At 32.8% G+C, this 25516-nt stretch overlaps 1 long non-coding RNA gene across 2 annotated transcripts in view; it reads right to left on the bottom strand.

The window, feature by feature from the left end:
* Positions 1 to 25516, bottom strand: part of LOC144010881 (uncharacterized) — a 72314-nt gene that overhangs the window by 44285 nt on the left and 2513 nt on the right. Inside the window, exons 2-3 of one of the 2 annotated variants that reach the window (XR_013281377.1) lie at positions 25193 to 25339; positions 20038 to 20257 (exon numbers count right to left, since the gene is read on the bottom strand). This is a non-coding gene — a long non-coding RNA (uncharacterized LOC144010881). Of the gene's footprint in view, positions 1 to 19650; positions 20258 to 25192; positions 25340 to 25516 lie in introns of those variants that run through there. The other variant, XR_013281378.1, reaches the window with a different exon arrangement.

Here is a 25516-nt window from a genome sequence, read left to right as displayed (position 1 = left end):
TCAAAAAATGACCATGTATAGTAAGGCCTTTTTTTTCCCCCTAACAAAACGACCATGTATTGTAAGGCGTTTTTTATTTTGTTAAAAAAAACGACCATGTATAGTAAGGCGTTTTTTTTCCCCCTAAAAAAACGCCCATGTATAGTAAGCCTTTTTTTTTTCTAACAAAAAAATGACCATGTATAGTAAGCCTTTTTTTTTTCTATCAAAAAAATGACCATGTTTTGTAAGGCTTTTTTTTTCCTATCAAAAAATGACCATGTATAGTAAGCCTTTTTTTTTTCTGTCAAAAAATGACCATGTATAGTAAGCCTTTTTTTTTTTCTATCAAAAAATTACCATGTATAGTAAGCCTTTTTTTTTTCTATCAAAAAATGACCATGTATAGTAAGCCTTTTTTTTTCTGTCAAAAAATGACCCTGTATAGTAAGGCTTTTTTTTTCCTATCAAAAAATGACCATGTATAGTAAGCCTTTTTTTTCTGTCAAAAAATGACCATGTATAGTAAGGCGCTTTTTTTTTTCCTATCAAAAAAATGACCATGTATAGTAAGACTTTTATTCTGTGAAAAAATGACCATGTATAGTAAGGCGTTTTTTATTTTGTTAAAAAAAACGACCATGTATAGTAAGGCTTTTTTTTTCCTATCAAAAAAATAACCATGTATAGTAAGCCTTTTTTTTTTCTATCAAAAAAATGACCATGTATAGTAAGGCTTTTTTTTTTCTAACAAAAAATGACCATGTATAGTAAGGCTTTTTTTTTCTATCAAAAAAATGACCATGTATAGTAAGGCTTTTTTATTTCTATCAAAAAAATGACCATGTATAGTAAGGCTTTTTTTTTTCTATCAAAAAATGACCATGTATAGTAAGCCTTTTTTTTCTATCAAAAAAATGACCATGTATAGTAAGGCTTTTTTTTTCCTATCAAAAAATGACCATGTACAGTAAGGCGTTTTTTATTTTGTTAAAAAAAACGACCATGTATAGTAAGGCTTTTTTTTTCCTATCAAAAAAATAACCATGTATAGTAAGCCTTTTTTTTTTCTATCAAAAAAATGACCATGTATAGTGAGGCTTTTTTTTTTCTAACAAAAAATGACCATGTATAGTAAGGCTTTTTTTTTCCTATCAAAAAAATGACCATGTATAGTAAGACTTTTATTCTGTGAAAAAATGACCATGTATAGTAAGGCGTTTTTTATTTTGTTAAAAAAAACGACCATGTATAGTAAGGCTTTTTTTTTTCTAACAAAAAATGACCATGTATAGTAAGGCTTTTTTTTTCTATCAAAAAATGACCATGTATAGTAAGCCTTTTTTTTTCTATCAAAAAAATGACCATGTATAGTAAGGCTTTTTTTTTCTATCAAAAAATGACCATGTATAGTAAGCCTTTTTTTTCTATCAAAAAAATGACCATGTATAGTAAGGCTTTTTTTTTCCTATCAAAAAATGACCATGTAGAGTAAGCCTTTTTTTTTTTCTGTCAAAAAATGACCATGTATAGTAAGCCTTTTTTTTCTATCAAAAAAATGACCATGTATAGTAAGGCTTTTTTTTTCTATCAAAAAATGACCATGTATAGTAAGCCTTTTTTTTCTGTCAAAAAAATGACCATGTATAGTAAGCCTTTTTTTTTCTATAAAAAAAAAATGACCATGTATAGTAAGACTTTCATTATGTCAAAAAATGACCATGTATAGTAAGGCCTTTTTTTTCCCCCTAACAAAACGACCATGTATTGTAAGGCGTTTTTTATTTTGTTAAAAAAAACGACCATGTATAGTAAGGCGTTTTTTTTCCCCCTAAAAAAACGCCCATGTATAGTAAGCCTTTTTTTTTTCTAACAAAAAAATGACCATGTATAGTAAGCCTTTTTTTTTTTCTATCAAAAAAATGACCATGTATAGTAAGGCTTTTTTTTCCCTATCAAAAAATGACCATGTATAGTAAGCCTTTTTTTTTTCTGTCAAAAAATGACCATGTATAGTAAGCCTTTTTTTTTTCTATCAAAAAATTACCATGTATAGTAAGCCTTTTTTTTTTTCCTATCAAAAAATGACCATGTATAGTAAGCCTTTTTTTTCTGTCAAAAAATGACCATGTATAGTAAGGCGCTTTTTTTTTCCTATCAAAAAAATGACCATGTATAGTAAGACTTTTATTCTGTGAAAAAATGACCATGTATAGTAAGGCGTTTTTTATTTTGTTAAAAAAAACGACCATGTATAGTAAGGCTTTTTTTTTCCTATCAAAAAAATAACCATGTATAGTAAGCCTTTTTTTTTTCTATCAAAAAAATGACCATGTATAGTAAGGCTTTTTTTTTCTAACAAAAAATGACCATGTATAGTAAGGCTTTTTTTTTCTATCAAAAAAATGACCATGTATAGTAAGGCTTTTTTTTTTCTATCAAAAAAATGACCATGTATAGTAAGGCTTTTTTTTTCTATCAAAAAATGACCATGTATAGTAAGCCTTTTTTTTCTATCAAAAAAATGACCATGTATAGTAAGGCTTTTTTTTTTCTGTCAAAAAATGACCATGTATAGTAAGCCTTTTTTTCTATCAAAAAAAATGACCATGTATAGTAAGGCTTTTTTTTTTTATCAAAAAATGACCATGTATAGTAAGCCTTTTTTTTCTGTCAAAAAAATGACCATGTATAGTAAGCCTTTTTTTTTCTATAAAAAAAAAATGACCATGTATAGTAAGACTTTCATTATGTCAAAAAATGACCATGTATAGTAAGGCTTTTTTTTTCCTATCAAAAAATGACCATGTATAGTAAGCCTTTTTTTTTCTGTCAAAAAATGACCATGTATAGTAAGCCTTTTTTTTTTTCTATCAGAAAATGACCATTTATAGTAAGCCTTTTTTTTTCTATCAAAAAATGACCATGTATAGTCAGGCTTTTTTTTTTTTCTGTCAAAAAATGACCATGTATAGTAAGGCGTTTTTTATTTTGTTAAAGAAAAACAACCATGTATAGTAAGGCGTTTTTTTTCCCCCTAACAAAACGACCATGTATTGTAAGGCGTTTTTTATTTTGTTAAAAAAAACGACCATGTATAGTAAGGCGTTTTTTTTCCCCCTAAAAAAACGACCATGTCTAGTAAGCCTTTTTTTTTTCTAACAAAAAAATGACCATGTATAGTAAGCCTTTTTTTTTTTCTATCAAAAAATGACCATGTATAGTAAGCCTTTTTTTTTTCTGTCAAAAAATGACCATGTATAGTAAGGCTTTTTTTTTCCTATCAAAAAATGACCATGTATAGTAAGCCTTTTTTTTCCTATCAAAAAATGACCATGTATAGTAAGCCTTTTTTTTTCTGTCAAAAAATGACCATGTATAGTAAGCCTTTTTTTTTTTCTATCAAAAAATGACCATGTATAGTAAGCCTTTTTTTTCTATCAAAAAATGACCATGTATAGCAAGCCTTTTTTTTCTGTCAAAAAATGACCATGTATAGTAAGGCTTTTTTTTTCCTATCAAAAAATGACCATGTATAGTAAGCCTTTTTTTTCTGTCAAAAAATGACCATGTATAGTAAGGCGCTTTTTTTTTTCCTATCAAAAAAATGACCATGTATAGTAAGACTTTTATTCTGTGAAAAAATGACCATGTATAGTAAGGCGTTTTTTATTTTGTTAAAAAAAACGACCATGTATAGTAAGGCTTTTTTTTTCCTATCAAAAAAATAACCATGTATAGTAAGCCTTTTTTTTTTCTATCAAAAAAATGACCATGTATAGTAAGGCTTTTTTTTTTTTCTAACAAAAAATGACCATGTATAGTAAGGCTTTTTTTTTCCTATCAAAAAAATGACCATGTATAGTAAGACTTTTATTCTGTGAAAAAATGACCATGTATAGTAAGGCGTTTTTTATTTTGTTAAAAAAAACGACCATGTATAGTAAGGCTTTTTTTTTTCTAACAAAAAATGACCATGTATAGTAAGGCTTTTTTTTTCTATCAAAAAATGACCATGTATAGTAAGCCTTTTTTTTTCTATCAAAAAAATGACCATGTATAGTAAGGCTTTTTTTTTCTATCAAAAAATGACCATGTATAGTAAGCCTTTTTTTTCTATCAAAAAAATGACCATGTATAGTAAGGCTTTTTTTTTCCTATCAAAAAATGACCATGTAGAGTAAGCCTTTTTTTTTTTCTGTCAAAAAATGACCATGTATAGTAAGCCTTTTTTTTCTATCAAAAAAATGACCATGTATAGTAAGGCTTTTTTTTTCTATCAAAAAATGACCATGTATAGTAAGCCTTTTTTTTATGTCAAAAAAATGACCATGTATAGTAAGCCTTTTTTTTTCTATAAAAAAAAAATGACCATGTATAGTAAGACTTTCATTATGTCAAAAAATGACCATGTATAGTAAGGCCTTTTTTTTCCCCCTAACAAAACGACCATGTATTGTAAGGCGTTTTTTATTTTGTTAAAAAAAACGACCATGTATAGTAAGGCGTTTTTTTTCCCCCTAAAAAAACGCCCATGTATAGTAAGCCTTTTTTTTTTCTAACAAAAAAATGACCATGTATAGTAAGCCTTTTTTTTTTCTATCAAAAAAATGACCATGTTTTGTAAGGCTTTTTTTTTCCTATCAAAAAATGACCATGTATAGTAAGCCTTTTTTTTTTCTGTCAAAAAATGACCATGTATAGTAAGCCTTTTTTTTTTTCTATCAAAAAATTACCATGTATAGTAAGCCTTTTTTTTTTCTATCAAAAAATGACCATGTATAGTAAGCCTTTTTTTTTCTGTCAAAAAATGACCCTGTATAGTAAGGCTTTTTTTTTCCTATCAAAAAATGACCATGTATAGTAAGCCTTTTTTTTCTGTCAAAAAATGACCATGTATAGTAAGGCGCTTTTTTTTTTCCTATCAAAAAAATGACCATGTATAGTAAGACTTTTATTCTGTGAAAAAATGACCATGTATAGTAAGGCGTTTTTTATTTTGTTAAAAAAAACGACCATGTATAGTAAGGCTTTTTTTTTCCTATCAAAAAAATAACCATGTATAGTAAGCCTTTTTTTTTTCTATCAAAAAAATGACCATGTATAGTAAGGCTTTTTTTTTTCTAACAAAAAATGACCATGTATAGTAAGGCTTTTTTTTTCTATCAAAAAAATGACCATGTATAGTAAGGCTTTTTTATTTCTATCAAAAAAATGACCATGTATAGTAAGGCTTTTTTTTTTCTATCAAAAAATGACCATGTATAGTAAGCCTTTTTTTTCTATCAAAAAAATGACCATGTATAGTAAGGCTTTTTTTTTCCTATCAAAAAATGACCATGTACAGTAAGGCGTTTTTTATTTTGTTAAAAAAAACGACCATGTATAGTAAGGCTTTTTTTTTCCTATCAAAAAAATAACCATGTATAGTAAGCCTTTTTTTTTTCTATCAAAAAAATGACCATGTATAGTGAGGCTTTTTTTTTTCTAACAAAAAATGACCATGTATAGTAAGGCTTTTTTTTTCCTATCAAAAAAATGACCATGTATAGTAAGACTTTTATTCTGTGAAAAAATGACCATGTATAGTAAGGCGTTTTTTATTTTGTTAAAAAAAACGACCATGTATAGTAAGGCTTTTTTTTTTCTAACAAAAAATGACCATGTATAGTAAGGCTTTTTTTTTCTATCAAAAAATGACCATGTATAGTAAGCCTTTTTTTTTCTATCAAAAAAATGACCATGTATAGTAAGGCTTTTTTTTTCTATCAAAAAATGACCATGTATAGTAAGCCTTTTTTTTCTATCAAAAAAATGACCATGTATAGTAAGGCTTTTTTTTTCCTATCAAAAAATGACCATGTAGAGTAAGCCTTTTTTTTTTCTGTCAAAAAATGACCATGTATAGTAAGCCTTTTTTTTCTATCAAAAAAATGACCATGTATAGTAAGGCTTTTTTTTTCTATCAAAAAATGACCATGTATAGTAAGCCTTTTTTTTCTGTCAAAAAAATGACCATGTATAGTAAGCCTTTTTTTTTCTATAAAAAAAAAATGACCATGTATAGTAAGACTTTCATTATGTCAAAAAATGACCATGTATAGTAAGGCCTTTTTTTTCCCCCTAACAAAACGACCATGTATTGTAAGGCGTTTTTTATTTTGTTAAAAAAAACGACCATGTATAGTAAGGCGTTTTTTTTCCCCCTAAAAAAACGCCCATGTATAGTAAGCCTTTTTTTTTTCTAACAAAAAAATGACCATGTATAGTAAGCCTTTTTTTTTTTCTATCAAAAAAATGACCATGTATAGTAAGGCTTTTTTTTCCCTATCAAAAAATGACCATGTATAGTAAGCCTTTTTTTTTTCTGTCAAAAAATGACCATGTATAGTAAGCCTTTTTTTTTTCTATCAAAAAATTACCATGTATAGTAAGCCTTTTTTTTTTTCCTATCAAAAAATGACCATGTATAGTAAGCCTTTTTTTTCTGTCAAAAAATGACCATGTATAGTAAGGCGCTTTTTTTTTCCTATCAAAAAAATGACCATGTATAGTAAGACTTTTATTCTGTGAAAAAATGACCATGTATAGTAAGGCGTTTTTTATTTTGTTAAAAAAAACGACCATGTATAGTAAGGCTTTTTTTTTCCTATCAAAAAAATAACCATGTATAGTAAGCCTTTTTTTTTTCTATCAAAAAAATGACCATGTATAGTAAGGCTTTTTTTTTCTAACAAAAAATGACCATGTATAGTAAGGCTTTTTTTTTCTATCAAAAAAATGACCATGTATAGTAAGGCTTTTTTTTTTCTATCAAAAAAATGACCATGTATAGTAAGGCTTTTTTTTTCTATCAAAAAATGACCATGTATAGTAAGCCTTTTTTTTCTATCAAAAAAATGACCATGTATAGTAAGGCTTTTTTTTTTCTGTCAAAAAATGACCATGTATAGTAAGCCTTTTTTTCTATCAAAAAAAATGACCATGTATAGTAAGGCTTTTTTTTTTTATCAAAAAATGACCATGTATAGTAAGCCTTTTTTTTCTGTCAAAAAAATGACCATGTATAGTAAGCCTTTTTTTTTCTATAAAAAAAAAATGACCATGTATAGTAAGACTTTCATTATGTCAAAAAATGACCATGTATAGTAAGGCTTTTTTTTTCCTATCAAAAAATGACCATGTATAGTAAGCCTTTTTTTTTCTGTCAAAAAATGACCATGTATAGTAAGCCTTTTTTTTTTTCTATCAGAAAATGACCATTTATAGTAAGCCTTTTTTTTTCTATCAAAAAATGACCATGTATAGTCAGGCTTTTTTTTTTTTCTGTCAAAAAATGACCATGTATAGTAAGGCGTTTTTTATTTTGTTAAAGAAAAACAACCATGTATAGTAAGGCGTTTTTTTTCCCCCTAACAAAACGACCATGTATTGTAAGGCGTTTTTTATTTTGTTAAAAAAAACGACCATGTATAGTAAGGCGTTTTTTTTCCCCCTAAAAAAACGACCATGTCTAGTAAGCCTTTTTTTTTTCTAACAAAAAAATGACCATGTATAGTAAGCCTTTTTTTTTTTCTATCAAAAAATGACCATGTATAGTAAGCCTTTTTTTTTTCTGTCAAAAAATGACCATGTATAGTAAGGCTTTTTTTTTCCTATCAAAAAATGACCATGTATAGTAAGCCTTTTTTTTTCTGTCAAAAAATGACCATGTATAGTAAGGCGCTTTTTTTTTTCCTATCAAAAAAATGACCATGTATTAGTAAGACTTTTATTCTGTGAAAAAATGACCATGTATAGTAAGGCGTTTTTTATTTTGTTAAAAAAAAACGACCATGTATAGTAAGGCGTTTTTTTCCCCCCTAAAAAAACGACCATGTATAGTAAGGCGTTTTTTATTTTGTTAAAAAAAACGACCATGTATAGTAAGGCTTTTTTTTTCCTATCAAAAAAATAACCATGTATAGTAAGGCTTTTTTTTTCTATCAAAAAATGACCATGTATAGTAAGCCTTTTTTTTCTATCAAAAAAATGACCATGTATAGTAAGGCTTTTTTTTTCTATCAAAAAATGACCATGTATAGTAAGCCTTTTTTTTCTATCAAAAAAATGCCCATGTATAGTAAGGCTTTTTTTTTTCCTATCAAAAAATGACCATGTATAGTAAGGCTTTTTTTTTTCTAACAAAAAATGACCATGTATAGTAAGGCTTTTTTTTTCTATCAAAAAATGACCATGTATAGTAAGCCTTTTTTTTTCTATCAAAAAAATGACCATGTATACTAAGGCTTTTTTTTTTTCTAGCAAAAAATGACCATGTATAGTAAGCCTTTTTTTTCTATCAAAAAAATGACCATGTATAGTAAGGCTTTTTTTTTCTATCAAAAAATGACCATCTATAGTAAGCCTTTTTTTTCTATCAAAAAAATGACCATGTATAGTAAGGCTTTTTTTTTCCTATCAAAAAATGACCATGTATAGTAAGCCTTTTTTTTTTCTGTCAAAAAATGACCATGTATAGTAAGCCTTTTTTTTCTATCAAAAAAATGACCATGTATAGTAAGGCTTTTTTTTTCTATCAAAAAATGACCATGTATAGTAAGCCTTTTTTTTCTGTCAAAAAAATGACCATGTATAGTAAGCCTTTTTTTTCTATAAAAAAAAAATGACCATGTATAGTAAGACTTTCATTATGTCTAAAAATGACCATGTATAGTCAGGCTTTTTTTTCCCCCCTAAAAAAACGACCATGTATAGTAAGCCTTTTTTTTTCTGTCAAAAAATGACCATGTATAGTAAGCCTTTTTTTTTCTGTCAAAAAATGACCATGTATAGTAAGCCTTTTTTTTTTCTATCAGAAAATGACCATGTATAGTAAGCCTTTTTTTTTCTATCAAAAAATGACCATGTATAGTCAGGCTTTTTTTTTTCTGTCAAAAAATGACCATGTATAGTAAGGCGTTTTTTATTTTGTTAAAAAAAACAACCATGTATAGTAAGGCGTTTTTTTTCCCCCTAAAAAAACGACCATGTATAGTAAGCCTTTTTTTTTCTGTCAAAAAATGACCATGTATAGTAAGCCTTTTTTTTCTGTCAAAAAATGACCATGTATAGTAAGGCTTTTTTTTTCCTATCAAAAAAATGACCATGTATAGTAAGACTTTTATTCTGTGAAAAAATGACCATGTATAGTAAGGCGTTTTTTATTTTGTTAAAAAAAAACGACCATGTATAGTAAGGCGTTTTTTTCCCCCCTAAAAAAACGACCATGTATAGTAAGGCGTTTTTTATTTTGTTAAAAAAAACGACCATGTATAGTAAGGCTTTTTTTTTCCTATCAAAAAAATAACCATGTATAGTAAGCCTTTTTTTTTTTCTATCAAAAAAATGACCATGTATACTAAGGCTTTTTTTTTCTATCAAAAAATGACCATGTATAGTAAGCCTTTTTTTTCTATCAAAAAAATGACCATGTATAGTAAGGCTTTTTTTTTCTATCAAAAAATGACCATGTATAGTAAGCCTTTTTTTTCTATCAAAAAAATGCCCATGTATAGTAAGGCTTTTTTTTTCCTATCAAAAAATGACCATGTATAGTAAGGCTTTTTTTTTTCTAACAAAAAATGACCATGTATAGTAAGGCTTTTTTTTTTCTATCAAAAAATGACCATGTATAGTAAGCCTTTTTTTTTCTATCAAAAAAATGACCATGTATACTAAGGCTTTTTTTTTCTATCAAAAAATGACCATGTATAGTAAGCCTTTTTTTTCTATCAAAAAAATGACCATGTATAGTAAGGCTTTTTTTTTCTATCAAAAAATGACCATGTATAGTAAGCCTTTTTTTTCTATCAAAAAAATGACCATGTATAGTAAGGCTTTTTTTTTCCTATCAAAAAATGACCATGTATAGTAAGGCTTTTTTTTTTCCTATCAAAAAATGACCATGTATAGTAAGCCTTTTTTTTTTCTGTCAAAAAAATGACCATGTATAGTAAGGCTTTTTTTTTCTATCAAAAAATGACCATGTATAGTAAGCCTTTTTTTTTCTATCAAAAAAATGACCATGTATACTAAGGCTTTTTTTTTTTCTAGCAAAAAATGACCATGTATAGTAAGCCTTTTTTTTCTATCAAAAAAATGACCATGTATAGTAAGGCTTTTTTTTTCTATCAAAAAATGACCATCTATAGTAAGCCTTTTTTTTCTATCAAAAAAATGACCATGTATAGTAAGGCTTTTTTTTTCCTATCAAAAAATGACCATGTATAGTAAGCCTTTTTTTTTTCTGTCAAAAAATGACCATGTATAGTAAGCCTTTTTTTTCTATCAAAAAAATGACCATGTATAGTAAGGCTTTTTTTTTCTATCAAAAAATGACCATGTATAGTAAGCCTTTTTTTTCTGTCAAAAAAATGACCATGTATAGTAAGCCTTTTTTTTCTATAAAAAAAAAATGACCATGTATAGTAAGACTTTCATTATGTCTAAAAATGACCATGTATAGTCAGGCTTTTTTTTCCCCCCTAAAAAAACGACCATGTATAGTAAGCCTTTTTTTTTCTGTCAAAAAATGACCATGTATAGTAAGCCTTTTTTTTTCTGTCAAAAAATGACCATGTATAGTAAGCCTTTTTTTTTTCTATCAGAAAATGACCATGTATAGTAAGCCTTTTTTTTTCTATCAAAAAATGACCATGTATAGTCAGGCTTTTTTTTTTCTGTCAAAAAATGACCATGTATAGTAAGGCGTTTTTTATTTTGTTAAAAAAAACAACCATGTATAGTAAGGCGTTTTTTTTCCCCCTAAAAAAACGACCATGTATAGTAAGCCTTTTTTTTTCTGTCAAAAAATGACCATGTATAGTAAGCCTTTTTTTTCTGTCAAAAAATGACCATGTATAGTAAGGCTTTTTTTTTCCTATCAAAAAAATGACCATGTATAGTAAGACTTTTATTCTGTGAAAAAATGACCATGTATAGTAAGGCGTTTTTTATTTTGTTAAAAAAAAACGACCATGTATAGTAAGGCGTTTTTTTCCCCCCTAAAAAAACGACCATGTATAGTAAGGCGTTTTTTATTTTGTTAAAAAAAACGACCATGTATAGTAAGGCTTTTTTTTTCCTATCAAAAAAATAACCATGTATAGTAAGCCTTTTTTTTTTTCTATCAAAAAAATGACCATGTATACTAAGGCTTTTTTTTTCTATCAAAAAATGACCATGTATAGTAAGCCTTTTTTTTCTATCAAAAAAATGACCATGTATAGTAAGGCTTTTTTTTTCTATCAAAAAATGACCATGTATAGTAAGCCTTTTTTTTCTATCAAAAAAATGCCCATGTATAGTAAGGCTTTTTTTTTCCTATCAAAAAATGACCATGTATAGTAAGGCTTTTTTTTTCTAACAAAAAATGACCATGTATAGTAAGGCTTTTTTTTTTCTATCAAAAAATGACCATGTATAGTAAGCCTTTTTTTTTCTATCAAAAAAATGACCATGTATACTAAGGCTTTTTTTTTCTATCAAAAAATGACCATGTATAGTAAGCCTTTTTTTTCTATCAAAAAAATGACCATGTATAGTAAGGCTTTTTTTTTCTATCAAAAAATGACCATGTATAGTAAGCCTTTTTTTTCTATCAAAAAAATGACCATGTATAGTAAGGCTTTTTTTTTCCTATCAAAAAATGACCATGTATAGTAAGGCTTTTTTTTTTCCTATCAAAAAATGACCATGTATAGTAAGCCTTTTTTTTTTCTGTCAAAAAATGACCATGTATAGTAAGCCTTTTTTTTCTATCAAAAAAATGACCATGTATAGTAAGGCTTTTTTTTTCTATCAAAAAATGACCATGTATAGTAAGCCTTTTTTTTCTGTCAAAAAAATGACCATGTATAGTAAGCCTTTTTTTTCTATAAAAAAAAAATGACCATGTATAGTAAGACTTTCATTATGTCAAAAAATGACCATGTATAGTCAGGCTTTTTTTTTTCCCCCTAAAAAAACGACCATGTATAGTAAGCCTTTTTTTTTCTGTCAAAAAATGACCATGTATAGTAAGCCTTTTTTTTTCTGTCAAAAAATGACCATGTATAGTAAGCCTTTTTTTTTTCTATCAGAAAATGACCATGTATAGTAAGCCTTTTTTTTTCTATCAAAAAATGACCATGTATAGTCAGGCTTTTTTTTTTTTCTGTCAAAAAATGACCATGTATAGTAAGCCTTTTTTTTTTTTTCTATCAAAAAATGACCATGTATAGTAAGCCTTTTTTTTTCTGTCAAAAAATGACCATGTATAGTAAGCCTTTTTTTTTTCTGTCAAAAAATGACCATGTATAGTAAGGCTTTTTTTTTCCTATCAAAAAATGACCATGTATAGTAAGCCTTTTTTTTTTCTGTCAAAAAATGACCATGTATAGTAAGGCGCTTTTTTTTTTCCTATCAAAAAAATGACCATGTATAGTAAGACTTTTATTCTGTGAAAAAATGACCATGTATAGTAAGGCGTTTTTTATTTTGTTAAAAAAAACGACCATGTATAGTAAGGCGTTTTTTTTTCCCCTAAAAAAACGACCATGTATAGTAAGGCGTTTTTTATTTTGTTAAAAAAAACGACCATGTATAGTAAGGCGTTTTTTATTTTGTTAAAAAAAACGACCATGTATAGTAAGCCTTTTTTTTTCTATCAAAAAATGACCATGTATAGTAAGCCTTTTTTTTTTCTATCAAAAAAATGACCATGTATAGTAAGCCTTTTTTTTCTATCAAAAAAATGATCATGTATAGTAAGCCTTTTTTTTCTATCAAAAAAATGACCATGTATTGTAAGCCTTTTTTTTTTTCTATCAAAAAATGACCATGTAAAAAAAAGGCTTACTATACAAGGTCATTTTATCACATAATAAAAGTCTTACTATACATGGTCATTTTTTTGATAGAAAAAAAAAAAAGCCTTACTATATACATGGTCATTTTTTGATAGAAAAAAAGGCTTACTATACATGGTCATTTTTTTTGATAAAAAAAAAAAAAGTCTTACTATACATGGTAATTTTTTCACATAATAAAAGTCCTACTATACATGGTCATTTTTTTGATAGAAAAAAAAAAGGCTTACTATACATGGTAATTTTTTCACATAATAAATGTCTTACTATACATGGTCATTTTTTGATAGAAAAAACAGGCTTACTATACATGGTCATATATTATTTTATTTTTTTTAAGCCTTACTATACATGGTCATTTTTTGATAGAAAAAAAAAAAAGTCTTACTCTACATGGTCATTTTTTCACATAATAAAAGTCTTACTATACATGGTCATTTTTTGATAGAAAAAAAAAGCCTTACTATACATGGTAATTTTTTCACATAATAAAAGTCTTACTCTCCATGGTCATTTTTTGATAGAAAAAAAGGCTTACTATACATGGTTTTTATATATATATATATATATATATATATATATATATATATATATATATATATATATATATATATATATATATATATATATATATATATTATATATATATATATATATAATGACCATGTATAGTAAGGCTTTTTTTCTCTATAAAAAAAAATGACCATGGAGAGTAAGCCTTTTTTTTTTCTATCAAAAAATGACCATGTATAGTAAGCCTTTTTTTTTTGCTATCAAAAAATGACCATGTATAGTAAGACATTTATTATGTGAAAAAATGACCATGTATAGTAAGCCTTTTTTTTCTATCAAAAAATGACCATGTATAGTAAGCCTTTTTTTTCTATCAAAAAATGACCATGTATCGTAAGACATTTATTATGTGAAAAAATGAGTGGGCGGGGCGTTGAATGCTGTCTACAAAGACTCGGTTCCCATCGTTCACATTGAAGAGCCGTTCAAATGACTCGATTTGTTCATCACTACTAAACTCAACGCAGATGAAAAGGCGGACAAACCAACGTCCGGTTTAGGGTTACGCATGACGCCTGACACCGCTGAAAATTAGGACTGTCCGGACGTCTGGCCACCCTATGCATAGCAATACATTAACAGTCAGAAAATAATCATGGCAAAAAAATAAAAAATAAATCAAGTGTACCCGGAGCAATAAAGAAAGCTCACCATGCGCTACTCAAAAAAAGTGTTTGTGAATGCTCAATTTTTCATATGATCTGGTTTACGAGTTTGTCCTATTTTGCTTGTTTTTTTTTGTTTGTTTTTTTGTTTTTGTTTTTAAAGCGATACATTTTACACTATATTCTTAACAGCCTAAAAGCAATTTACTGCATGTGGCTCTGGTGGAAACATGCAAAAGAGGTCGATTGCTGGGTGCTTGACTATTTCGATTTAGCAGAATGAACAATAGAGACAAGGCAAGGTTTTTTTTTTCTCGTGCTGCTTTCTAGCTAAAATGGATGAAAAAGCACCGTTGGAGATGGGCATGAGTTGAGTCGAGCGCTCAGTCGGGAATCCATCCTGAATTATTCCGCGACTGAGTGCGGAGGCCTGCCTGAAGCTGTTTGGGCTGCCGAGGAAAAACTCTCGCCCTCGGGGTCAGAGAGTTTTACGCCAAGCATGTGGCGGCAGCCCAATCAATGTATCGAGCCCTCTGCAGTAGTGACATCACAATGCTGCTACATTTCATAGCACTTAACACACTATACACACACAAGACAGACTTGTTTGTACCCTCTATGACAGAGGTCCCCAACCACTGGTTAGCTGCTGAGAAGCAGAGGGCAAACCACAAAATGTTGGCCCACAAGCTAGGGAAAAACAATAAAAGAATATTCGCAGAGATTCTTTGGAAAGGGAAAAGAGAGTAGCCAAAAAACTTCCTGGATTAAAATCAAGACAGAAAATCTAGAGATTGCCCAAAAAAAAAGTGTTGAATCCTTATGACTTTTTCCAACATATTACTTTTAGGAAGCGAGATTTTCTGTAAAAACGGTGACCAAACATTGTTACGGAGATGAAGTAACACGCTTCAGGTGTCACTGCTTGCTTTTACCCTAAGATGAAACCGGCTTGCTAAAGAGAAACGTAATGCTGAGTTATATCATTTTAATTAATTTTTTTTAACTGTAATTTGGAAGGGGAAAAAAAGGTTGGTTGAAAAAGACGTTGGTTTGTTTGGAGTGACAAAGACGTTTCCCACTCTATAAAACAAAGTTCATCCCCAACCTTCATGTCAGGGTCCTTATCCATTTTAATTTGAGTCACCTGGAATCATAATTTCTTTGCATAATTTTTTTTAGTATTTATCTGCGTATGCAGTTTTTGTGTGTATTTGTGCATGTTACAAACCTAAATTAATTCAAATATTTCTTATTTTTTTCCTGTGAGCTCAGTGTTCATTCCGCAGCCTTCCCGAGTCAACATGTCATCATCATCCCTCTTTTCTTTTTCTTTTTTTCTTTTCTTTCTGCATGCGTGTGAGTTTGTGCTCTTTAATTATCCTGAAACCTGTTAAAAGTCCCAGACCCTTCACCTTAACCACATGCTTCAGAGTCCCACCGGAGTTGTGAAGTTGTCAGGAGACCAGAGGAAGGATCAAAAAGAAAGAAAGATGAAACAAAAGTGAAATCCAGCATCAACAAGGCACCACTTTCCACCCACAGAGTTGCAAAGCCAGAATATTTAACCCACCCCAGTACATCTAAATTCCAGCAGATTAGGGAGACCAGAGGAAAGACTAAGGGAAGGAAGGAGAGTGAGATCCACAAACATCAACTTCCACTGATTCAGCAACCAGTGAGAGGGGCAAAACTTTTTGAGTTTCAGTAGATGCTGGTGTGGTAGATCTAGCATGCATGAGAGCTTCCACCAGAGAGGGGCCCGACAAGGCAAGCACAGTCCCCCAGGACCCCCCCCCCCAGGCCACGGCAGCAACAGGGCACAACCCCAGCGGCCGGAGCGCCAACCCATGTGGTCTAGTACAGTAGTTCTCAACCCCAGTCCTCGGGTACCTCTATCCAGCCTGTTTTCCATGTCTCCCTTAGCTAACACAGCTGAGGATCGTTATAAGGCTTCGTGCAGAGCTTGCTATTAGATCATTTGAAACACCTGTGATGGCTGTGGGAGACGTGGAAAACAGGCTGGATAGGGGTGCTCGAGGACCGCGGTTAAGAACCACTGGTCTAGTAAATACTGCTGTATTTACACGCCTAATGACTTTTCCCACCCGCTTTTCTTCTGTTGGACTACCCACCATGGCAGCGCGGGCTCAAAAAGGGAAGAACTAGACGCATGCAATTTGCTGATCATCATTTGGTAAACAAGCTTTTCTAGCAAGCAATGTCTGATCTGTGAAGTGCAACTAAGGTTCGTCTATCGTACCTTCATCATCCACGCTGACATCTCCATTAGGGTCCGTGCGGCCAAAACAAGCAATTGTGTAATCAGAAGAACTTTAACGCGCTTTGTTCTGCTGGCGAGTTCACAGGCAAGACGTCAGTTAATTGGCTCCAGTGCATGTTTGGGCCCCTTATCGGCGTATTACTTTCACGGATAACTCGGAACTAATTAATCAGGGGAATGAAGGGAAGGGATGCGATTTGCTTCCCTCTCTATTTCTCCTCGCAGGAAGTGGTTGAAAAAGCAGCAGAGATAAATTCTTTGGAGTTTTTCTTGATTTTTGAAGGCTGTACCGTACAAGCGTAATCTGTTTTGTTTGAATGATTGAAGATGCTCCGCAGGATCTCATTTCAATGCAAAATAGTCCAAATTTCATTTGACTCCCTCAACAATTCTCCCTGTGCTCAAATAATTGCTTTGATACAATCTCAGCATTTCATCTAATAACGCCCGAGGACGTTCCAGTGCAGCAGTGCTACTCTAAAGCCTTTCTTTCATTCATAGTCAGGAAATGAGCTCAAAGTCCAAAATTAGGAGAATTTAGTCACTTTTTACTAGAAAAGATTGGAATAATAATTGCTTGATAGTTACATGAAAACAATAGGTCATTTTACTAAAATGGAACTGTAATATTCCAAGAATAGCATCAAAATAGAAAGTTTAACAAGGAACATATATAATTTAAAGAGCAAATGATCGTTATGTTGTTTTTTTTCCCATTATTTGTTGTATTAACATCAAAATATCTCATTTTAAATTTAACTAAGTTGTAATATTACAAGATTAATGTACCTATTTCAAGAATTATTTTGCAGTTTTGCCAGAAAGAGGTTGTTATGTTCCGCAGAAAAACACATAATTTAAAAAATAACGTAAAATAGCATAAAAAATGTCTGGCATCATCTTACAATGTTACGTTGGGGGAAATATAATTTATTCATATTGTAATATTTGAGAATAACATAACAAAAATATTAGGAGAGTTAATATTTTGTCTTTTTGAAAAGTAGTCGGAATATTACATAATTGACTTTCGTACATTAACTTTATGAGACTACAATATAATGAGAATAATTTTTGGTGAATTACTTCAGAATTGAGTAAAAAAAAAAAAAAAAGATTAACAATTACCGGGATTTTTTATTTTTTATTTTTTTTGGAATGTACAGGAATAAAATTGTTCTTTTATGAGAATAAAGTCGCAGTGTTTGAAGAATTTAGTTGTCATTTTAAAAACAAATTGTAAAATTATGTTAAAATAAGCATATAGAATGATCAAAATAAAGTGGTCATTTTACAAGAATGGGGTGAGAATTAGGTCCTAATTTCAGGCAAAGATTATATTTTGTGCAGAAGCCGGGACATCAGCAGACTTTTTGCTGAACATGAAACCCTTCTAAAGTGATCATACGGACATGTTGTGAGCTGCATAGACCAAAAAGCAAGCGAGGAGTCTGCGTCCCCACTGGGATTTCGGTGGCATTTTTAATTAGCATTTAATGACATTATAATTACATTTTCCTGTCAGTATCTCTCAGTAATTGTCCCAGTGGCGTTCAAAATATACGGACAGATGAGCTCTTAGGACGTGGTGGGACGAGTTTTTTTTCTCTATATATATATGTATATATATATATATATATATATATATATATATATATATATATATATATATATATATATATATGTATGTATATATTCATATCAAATTTGAAATGTTTATATCGTGGCAACCTAGCTGACACTTTGCTTCCATACAATGTCAGTTTGTGAAATCTAAGCTGATTGGCTACAAAAGTGGAACATTTGAAGTTCTGAAGTGAACAATGTTGTGCATGCAGATGCGATGTCACCCCTTGTAAACAACAGCGTTATAAATAATCTCCCAGCGTGAGCCATCTGCTGTTTGTGTTTGCTACTTGCAGCCTGCACCTGTAATTAGCATTCGTTCACCAGGGACAAGCTGAGACCTTAAATGATGTCAGAATGGCTTTCTATTTTCAAAACGCGGCCAACGTTTTGCGCTTGTGGGATACCATCAAAGCGTGTTTGTATTACGTTCCTTGGAATTTGGATTCTACACTAACAATATATTTGGGATATTTGGCTTTTGGGTGAAATTTCTGAATGAAACTAAAATGTAGGTGAACTTCATTTCACCTTTACATGAAGCCGGTGATGTATTTAAATATGCGATGTGTTTAATTATTTGTTTTGAGATCATTAATGCCTGAGCCAATGCTGGCGAGCGTTTTGTTGATGCTCGTTGTTACTCTTCAGGGTGATGTTAGCCACCATGTGGGTATTGTATATAATGGACAATAAAAGGCACTTTTGGTCTCCTCGGCTCAGTGGCAGCCTTTTCCAGGAGGATGCCCATGAGGCGCTGGCATTACACTTGCCTCTTCCTAGATAGAAACCCCTTTCAACTCTGCTGGGAGGAGATGTGTTTGTTGCCTGGGTAACTGGCAGAAGGCGCCAGCCATACGTTTTGGACGCGAGCGGTTGAGGATCATTCACCGGTGCGGGGATTGTCACACAACCATCCTTCAGTTATTTTCCACTTTGCTCTTGTGTTGAGTGTTAAACAGCAGCAAGGGAAATACGTCCATTGGGAAATAAGCAACACTGTTGGGATGATTCTGAGCACAAAGTACATTCATGAGTTCTGGGAAACAATTTTTGGGAGCATCTGATGATGACATCGGAATTCTCTGTAATGGTTATATTATTTAAAAAAAAATAAAAATAATGGATGACTTTATTCTCATAATATAGCACGTTCTTCTAAAAATAAATAATAATGTACAGTATTATATTAATATTTTTCCCCAAAAGAATAAATTAATAATAGTCAAATAAAATGATATTTATTCCAAGTATTAGTCTTATAAAATGAATCAATAAAATGATTTTATTCACTTCATCTTCCACCTTTTATTTTTGTAACTAAGACATTCTTGATGTTGCAGTGTTTCTGAATTTTATTCTAGAAAAAAAAAAGACTTTATTCTGGTATATTACAGATTTCTCCTCATATTATGACTTCAGGTGTACTCGATGCAGATTACAGATTTAAGCCACAATAGAAGTCAATGTGCTGAAATTGGCGGCAATGCCGACCTATTCCATCGAGTTCACCTGAATTTTGCAAAGCGCATCAAATTATGCATTGGAAATGTTTGAAATCATGTTGCAAATATTATTTGTCAACATCACAACTGAATATTACTATTTTATGTGTTTTGTTTTGTTTTTTAAACCAAGTATCCAGACTTTATGGACACCCCTGTACAGTAGTGTAGTATAGTACACATTTTGTCGTGTTGGGACCATACATTCTAAACGTATTCTTTTCTAATAATTTTGGTTTTATTTAAAATAAAATAGATAAACAAGTTATCTTGGGCCAATAGTTAACATTTGAGGGTGCATGTCTTTTTAGGAACAGGAACTCAGTCATACTGTAATGAGTTCAATGTTATTTTACTGTGACACTAAAAGGCTGAACTTGCCTTGTGAATGTAAATTCAGGTCAAAGGGCATTCCGGCCTCTGCAGTTGGAGCTTCCACACCATTTGGAGTGTGAATCATTTTGTGTTGCTGTGTGGAGGAATAACTCATGCAAAAGTGGTCTCAGTAAACAGCCCGTGGGTGGCGAGGGTATTAGAGGAGATTATACAGGTGGCGGCCCGCGGGGCTAACTCACCTCCATTAGCATCGTATACTCTTCTGGCTTTGAGGCGCAGGCGGCACGACGCTCCTAAGCCGTGCACCCGGGACCCCTGGCACTTCACTCCAGATGCGCGGCTCCGTTAAGCCCGCCGACATCCGCGGCGAGGGCTCATATCAAAGCTTTTGCATCCGCAATTGCAGGCTGGTTTTCCATCGGATCGGAACGGTTTATCGCCCAATTTACGGCGGGAAACCTGAAAGTTAGAAATGGAGACAATTCAACTTGCCGCTACGTCTTTTTTACAGCCCCTGTGTTTAATTTCATATTTGTGTCAAATGAAATGGCAAATGTTAGGCCGGGGAATGCAAATCATGCCGCAGTTCCACTTTGAGGTACATAATTATTTTTGGCATCAAACTGGTTGTGCTAGTCTTATACCTTTTCAAAAATATTGTAATCCCACCTTTTCCAGTCAACAAATCCTGTTTTTTCATAACTAACAAACTTAGCTTTCTGTACTTCAAGAATCATGCCCAAAGATGTACATTTAAAATGAACCTACAGCCATCTTTTCCTGTGGGCATAAAAAGCAGGATTACATGAAATAATTTTCAACAAAAACTAGGCTGCTCTTCTTTCGAATTTACACTCTCAAAGTAAATTGTGTACCACCATCTAATGGTCAAGAAAGGAATTACACCCCAAACAGTTTGACCAAAATAGTAATTAACTGTCTAACATCGTCAAATTGTGAAAAGAACATCCCAATTTTCCTGAGTTGCACTTAAGGAATTCGGAAACGTCAGTTTGGTCCACAGCTTCTTGATCACGTGAGCGAGAGAGAAAACAAATAAATCAGCTTCTTGTGTTGTCATGACAACAGTCGGAAAAAGCATTTTGTTTGTTCGTGTCACATGGATAAAAAAAAAAAAAAATCAGCAGTGAGGTAATATTCGGGATCGTATTTGTTTTAATATGGGACAGTTTGTGTTGTATAATGAGGTGTGTTTGGTGTTGTATAGGGACAGACCAATTATTGATTATTTATTATCTGTGCCGACGATTGTCAAAATGCCAAATACCGGCCCTTGTTACGAATCTGAAGGCTGATAAAGCTGGCATCTCACTGAACGATGAATGCTTGCAAATGTAGCCAATTTTGAGTTTTCACTAGTATTCATAAGATGTTCACACACAGACAATATTTAACATGTCCCGTGTGAATGTCAGACTTGATGGGAGAATTGACCACAAGTTATTTTTTTAAATTTTGACACTATTTCCTCTTATACCGCACATGAATATCGGCTCAAAATATCGTTAATCTTGACTACTACTAATAATCACCCTGAGAAAAACATCACATGCAACATACATACAAAGCTAAGTCAAGTTGTGCTAGTTTGTGCTGTTAAGCTGATCTTCAACAAATTACTCATTTTTATCTTCTTCAAAATGGAGACAAACCCAGCGTGGCGCCTTTTCGATAACCCCTGCGCTTAATTTGGCATTTTCATCAGATGAAACGCCACACGTCGAGCGGGGCGACTCCAATCCGCCCGCTTCGGTGCTAAACGGCACGACTCCATCTAAGAGCAGCACTTGTTCGTGTCAAAACAGTGTGACATTAATTATTTTTTGGCCTCAGACACTTGAATAACATCCTCATTTGTCGTTTTTCCTCGCTCGCAAATACGATCACACAAAAGCAAAAAGAAGGAAAATAAGCTTTTCTGAGCGAGCACATTGATTGCTAATTAGAGCAGCCTGAAGCGCTGTCGTGGTTCAGGTTTAGAGAACAAGTATTGACGCCCCGGGTGTTCTCTTGCTGAGTCTTTGTCTGCTACGTTTTTGATCGAGTGCATTTGCGGTGCCACCGGGTGGCGGGTAACATCGAAATAAACCCTTCTCTCCAATTGTTTTCTAACAAGAAGCTACTTTTTGAATCTAAATTGGCGACTGGATTGATCCCCTGCCAGTGCATCCGCGCTCTCCGTCAAATCGGGGATCAATGTATCGACTTGCAAGGGAGCTACACACTTCAAATTCTCTTACAATCGTAAAAAATATTCATCTTTCTCTCCTAAATTCACTTGCAGAATGAAGCGGGCGTGTGTTACTTTGCAGTCTGTGTTGAAATAAACGCGAGCTGGTTGTGCTGAGTCACTTTCCGCCGACTGGAGTGAAGAAGATGAACATGAAATATTCAAGTGGCTTTCTTGATCTTTTATGAACTGTGTCTTACAGAACGCTTCTCTTTAGCTGGAGCGTGCTTCTGCATTTAGCGTTGCTTGAATATGAAATGTGCAATTAGCGAGATGCGTTGGGGCCTCGAGGGTGCCTTACACTTTCCAGCGCAGCTGTTGAGGATATTCATCAATTCAGACATTGCATTTTGATTGGATGAGAAATGTTGGCTTGAATTATCCAGTGAAACATTTTCCACCATTAAAAAAGAAAGAAAGAAAATCTCAGGGCTCTGCCCCTGTTGCTCACAAGTAGCAGGTGATTGCTGTACGATATTATGCTGGTCGAGTATGGTTCAACAAATTGTGGTTTGTGATTGGTTATGGTATGCTATCTTGTTGCACAAAATGGCATACTATGGTATGGTTTGGCTGCAGTGCTAGTTTAAGCTATGCTATAAAAGTAGCAAGATGCCATACAATGTTACCTACCAGGCTATGTTACGCTAAGGTATGTAATGTTACATTACAATATGGTATGATATACTCAAAGTTATATGACACTGTGCTGTGGTAGTCTGTTACAGTATAGAACATTATGTTCTGGGTAGGTATAGCTGCCATGCTAGGCTACTTAAGGTTGTGCTAGTTTGTGCTATGCTAAGACGAGTGAGGAAGTGTTTGGCATAGTGTAGCATTTTATGGTACTATGCTAGGTTATGCTATGCTGCGATAAGGACTGGTGCTATGCTAAGCTAAATTGCTAATTGTGCTATAATGCTATGCTTGTATGGTCAGCGTATTAAAGGTGTTGATTTATGTATTTACTTTAGTTTGTTGTGTTTATTTTTTATACACTTCAGTCTGTGACAGATCCAAACTTTGAGAAAATACTAATTTTACATGCAAAGTTTATTACTGGAACGCGTCTAGGTCTCCTGATACTTCCCCTTCTGCGATATCGTTTGAAAAGCAGCGATGCCTTGAGGCATACGCGGCACAAACAGATCCAAAATTCCTCGTGTAAACAAAGACGATGCTAGATTAGAATACGGTAGTGTGAAACAAGAAAACAAACTAAATGAACAGAAACTTTAGCGTTTGATGGCAAATCTACAGGAAAAAGTCAGGAGAAAAAAAAAAAAAGTCATAATATGTGTTTAGGGATTTCTTCTATGGACGTGTTATGTGGTATTGCATTTCAAATGTATTTTGATTGTAGAGGCCAGAAACCCTGCATTAAGTTGAAAGACAAACATTAAATGTGAAAACTGAAATTGATAGATACAACAATGGCTTGGGCTGTCATAAAGTATTAAATGTTTCAACCAGTTTATTATGGATTGGATGACAGATGGTATAGGTCCTCCTAATGTTGTGTCCAGGCCTTGGAGGACAGAGGACAACAAGTCGCTTTGTTTCCATTAAGTGCAAATTAAATGGAATTTTCCCCCAGTGGGCCGCAACTTCACTCTAGTTTGATTTATTAGGTCTGCAGACAAAGTGCAGGGGCCGTACAACAGATGAGCGCTCGAATCCCGCCAGTCGGCCAGCACGTCCGATCGGAAACAAGCCTTATCCGTCAGGAGGCTATCGAGCACATTAGTCATTATCGGCCGAGAGTGTGTGTTCTCTGCTAGCTGACGCCACGCCGGACAAAGCCTCGGCCAATGAAAAGCAGCGCTGCGGTGCGAGAGAATACAGACACGAACGTACATCTCCGGCTGTCTTCCCGAAGCATCATGTCTCCCCTCCTTTATAGCTTTATAATCAAGTCGGCTTCACGCAAGGCGAAAGAGGAAGAATTGAGATCAGAACATTACAAGTACTAGAAGTACGAAGAGCCATGTTTGATTTATTCCGATTTTTTGTGCTTGTGATTTCGACGCAGCTGTAAATGTGAGTGGGAACTACAAACATGCACGTTCAATACATCCGGGCGACCGTATATTACCACCATTAAATCCATGAAGGCATGCGTGAAGTCATTTTTTCCTCTCACTTTCACTTGTTCTGAGAAAACAACAATCCGACAGTACAAAGTCCCAGTCGGGACCTGTTAAAAAAGGCAGATGAGCCAATGCAATCAGACGCAGCAGTTTAGAACTCCCCTTGGCTTTTTGTGAAACATTACACACTTGATTGTAAGTGACAGTGCTATGATGCAGTCCTCTGGGACACACTGTGTACACACGCTCTACACGCTGTGTATAGTGCCCCCCCCCCCCCCCCCCCCCCCCCCCACCAATTATCAATACACTAACCGGCTTTAACTGAATGCTCTGCCTTTCCTACCACAAAGCATAAAAACGGCTTTGTTGACAACTCACTCATTTTTGCAACACACACACACTGATACTTCTGTTGCCATTTTTATGTAGACATAATCCCTTCCTATAATCCCCAAAGAAATAGCTATAATGTGAGTTACAACACTGAACACATCACCACAAAGGACACCCAATTCTGTCGCCTGCCGGTGGAGGCAGCCTAGAAACTGGATGGCTTGCGGTGGTCACAAAATTGTGGTTTGTTTTGCATACAGACGTTCTCAAAACAACAGGAAGTTGCATTATGAGATTCACGTTGGCATGATGCCTTTCAAAAGCATTAATAAGTTTTTTTGTGCCGCCACGAGCATTTTGGTAGCTGAGGTCAGTGAGCCAGAGTCTGAGCTGCAATATGTTTAAATACTGCTTCAGTGTTATTCTATACATGAGGAAAAATCTGAAGACAATAAGACGTATAATAAATAGTGACTGAGGCCTGCTGTGAACATACATTGAGTGATTGATGGTGTGAAATTACGTAAAGATGCCACGCGATGGCCCCAAAGCACTAACTTTCAAAACAAATAAGAACACTTTGACAGGACCTTGGCATAATGTGCTACGTTAGCCAGCTAAGCTAAGGTGCAACTCAAAACATTTGGTCACACTTTAGCATTGGTTTATAGAAACAGACAACATAAATGCAGATAATAGTACAACAGTAACAATTACTTATCTGTCTGCTACTTTTAATGGTTGTGAACTTGGGAAGCTCCTCTCCACACGTCAACACAGCTCCTTGGCACCGAGATTCCACAAGATGACGTAGCAGAAGTACTTTTCTGTAAGGAAGCACTTTGGTGCCATCTTGGGGTGTTTCTGAAAGGTAGAAAATTGTGGCAGAGAGGTTAAAAAAAAAGAAGTCATAAATAGATGAATTTGCAGCACCCTTAGTGAGGATAAGCTCTATGGAAAACGACTGGATGGCACCATGTTTTGGTATTGCCTCTTTGACAAGTACGTGTCACTACTCACTCATACAAAAATTCTCCTTTT

This window comes from Festucalex cinctus, chromosome 21 (assembly GCF_051991245.1).
Source record: "Festucalex cinctus isolate MCC-2025b chromosome 21, RoL_Fcin_1.0, whole genome shotgun sequence".
NCBI lineage: Eukaryota > Metazoa > Chordata > Actinopteri > Syngnathiformes > Syngnathidae > Festucalex > Festucalex cinctus.
The sequence above is the reverse complement of the archived record's forward strand: the minus strand, read 5'-3'. Positions and strand labels throughout refer to the sequence as shown.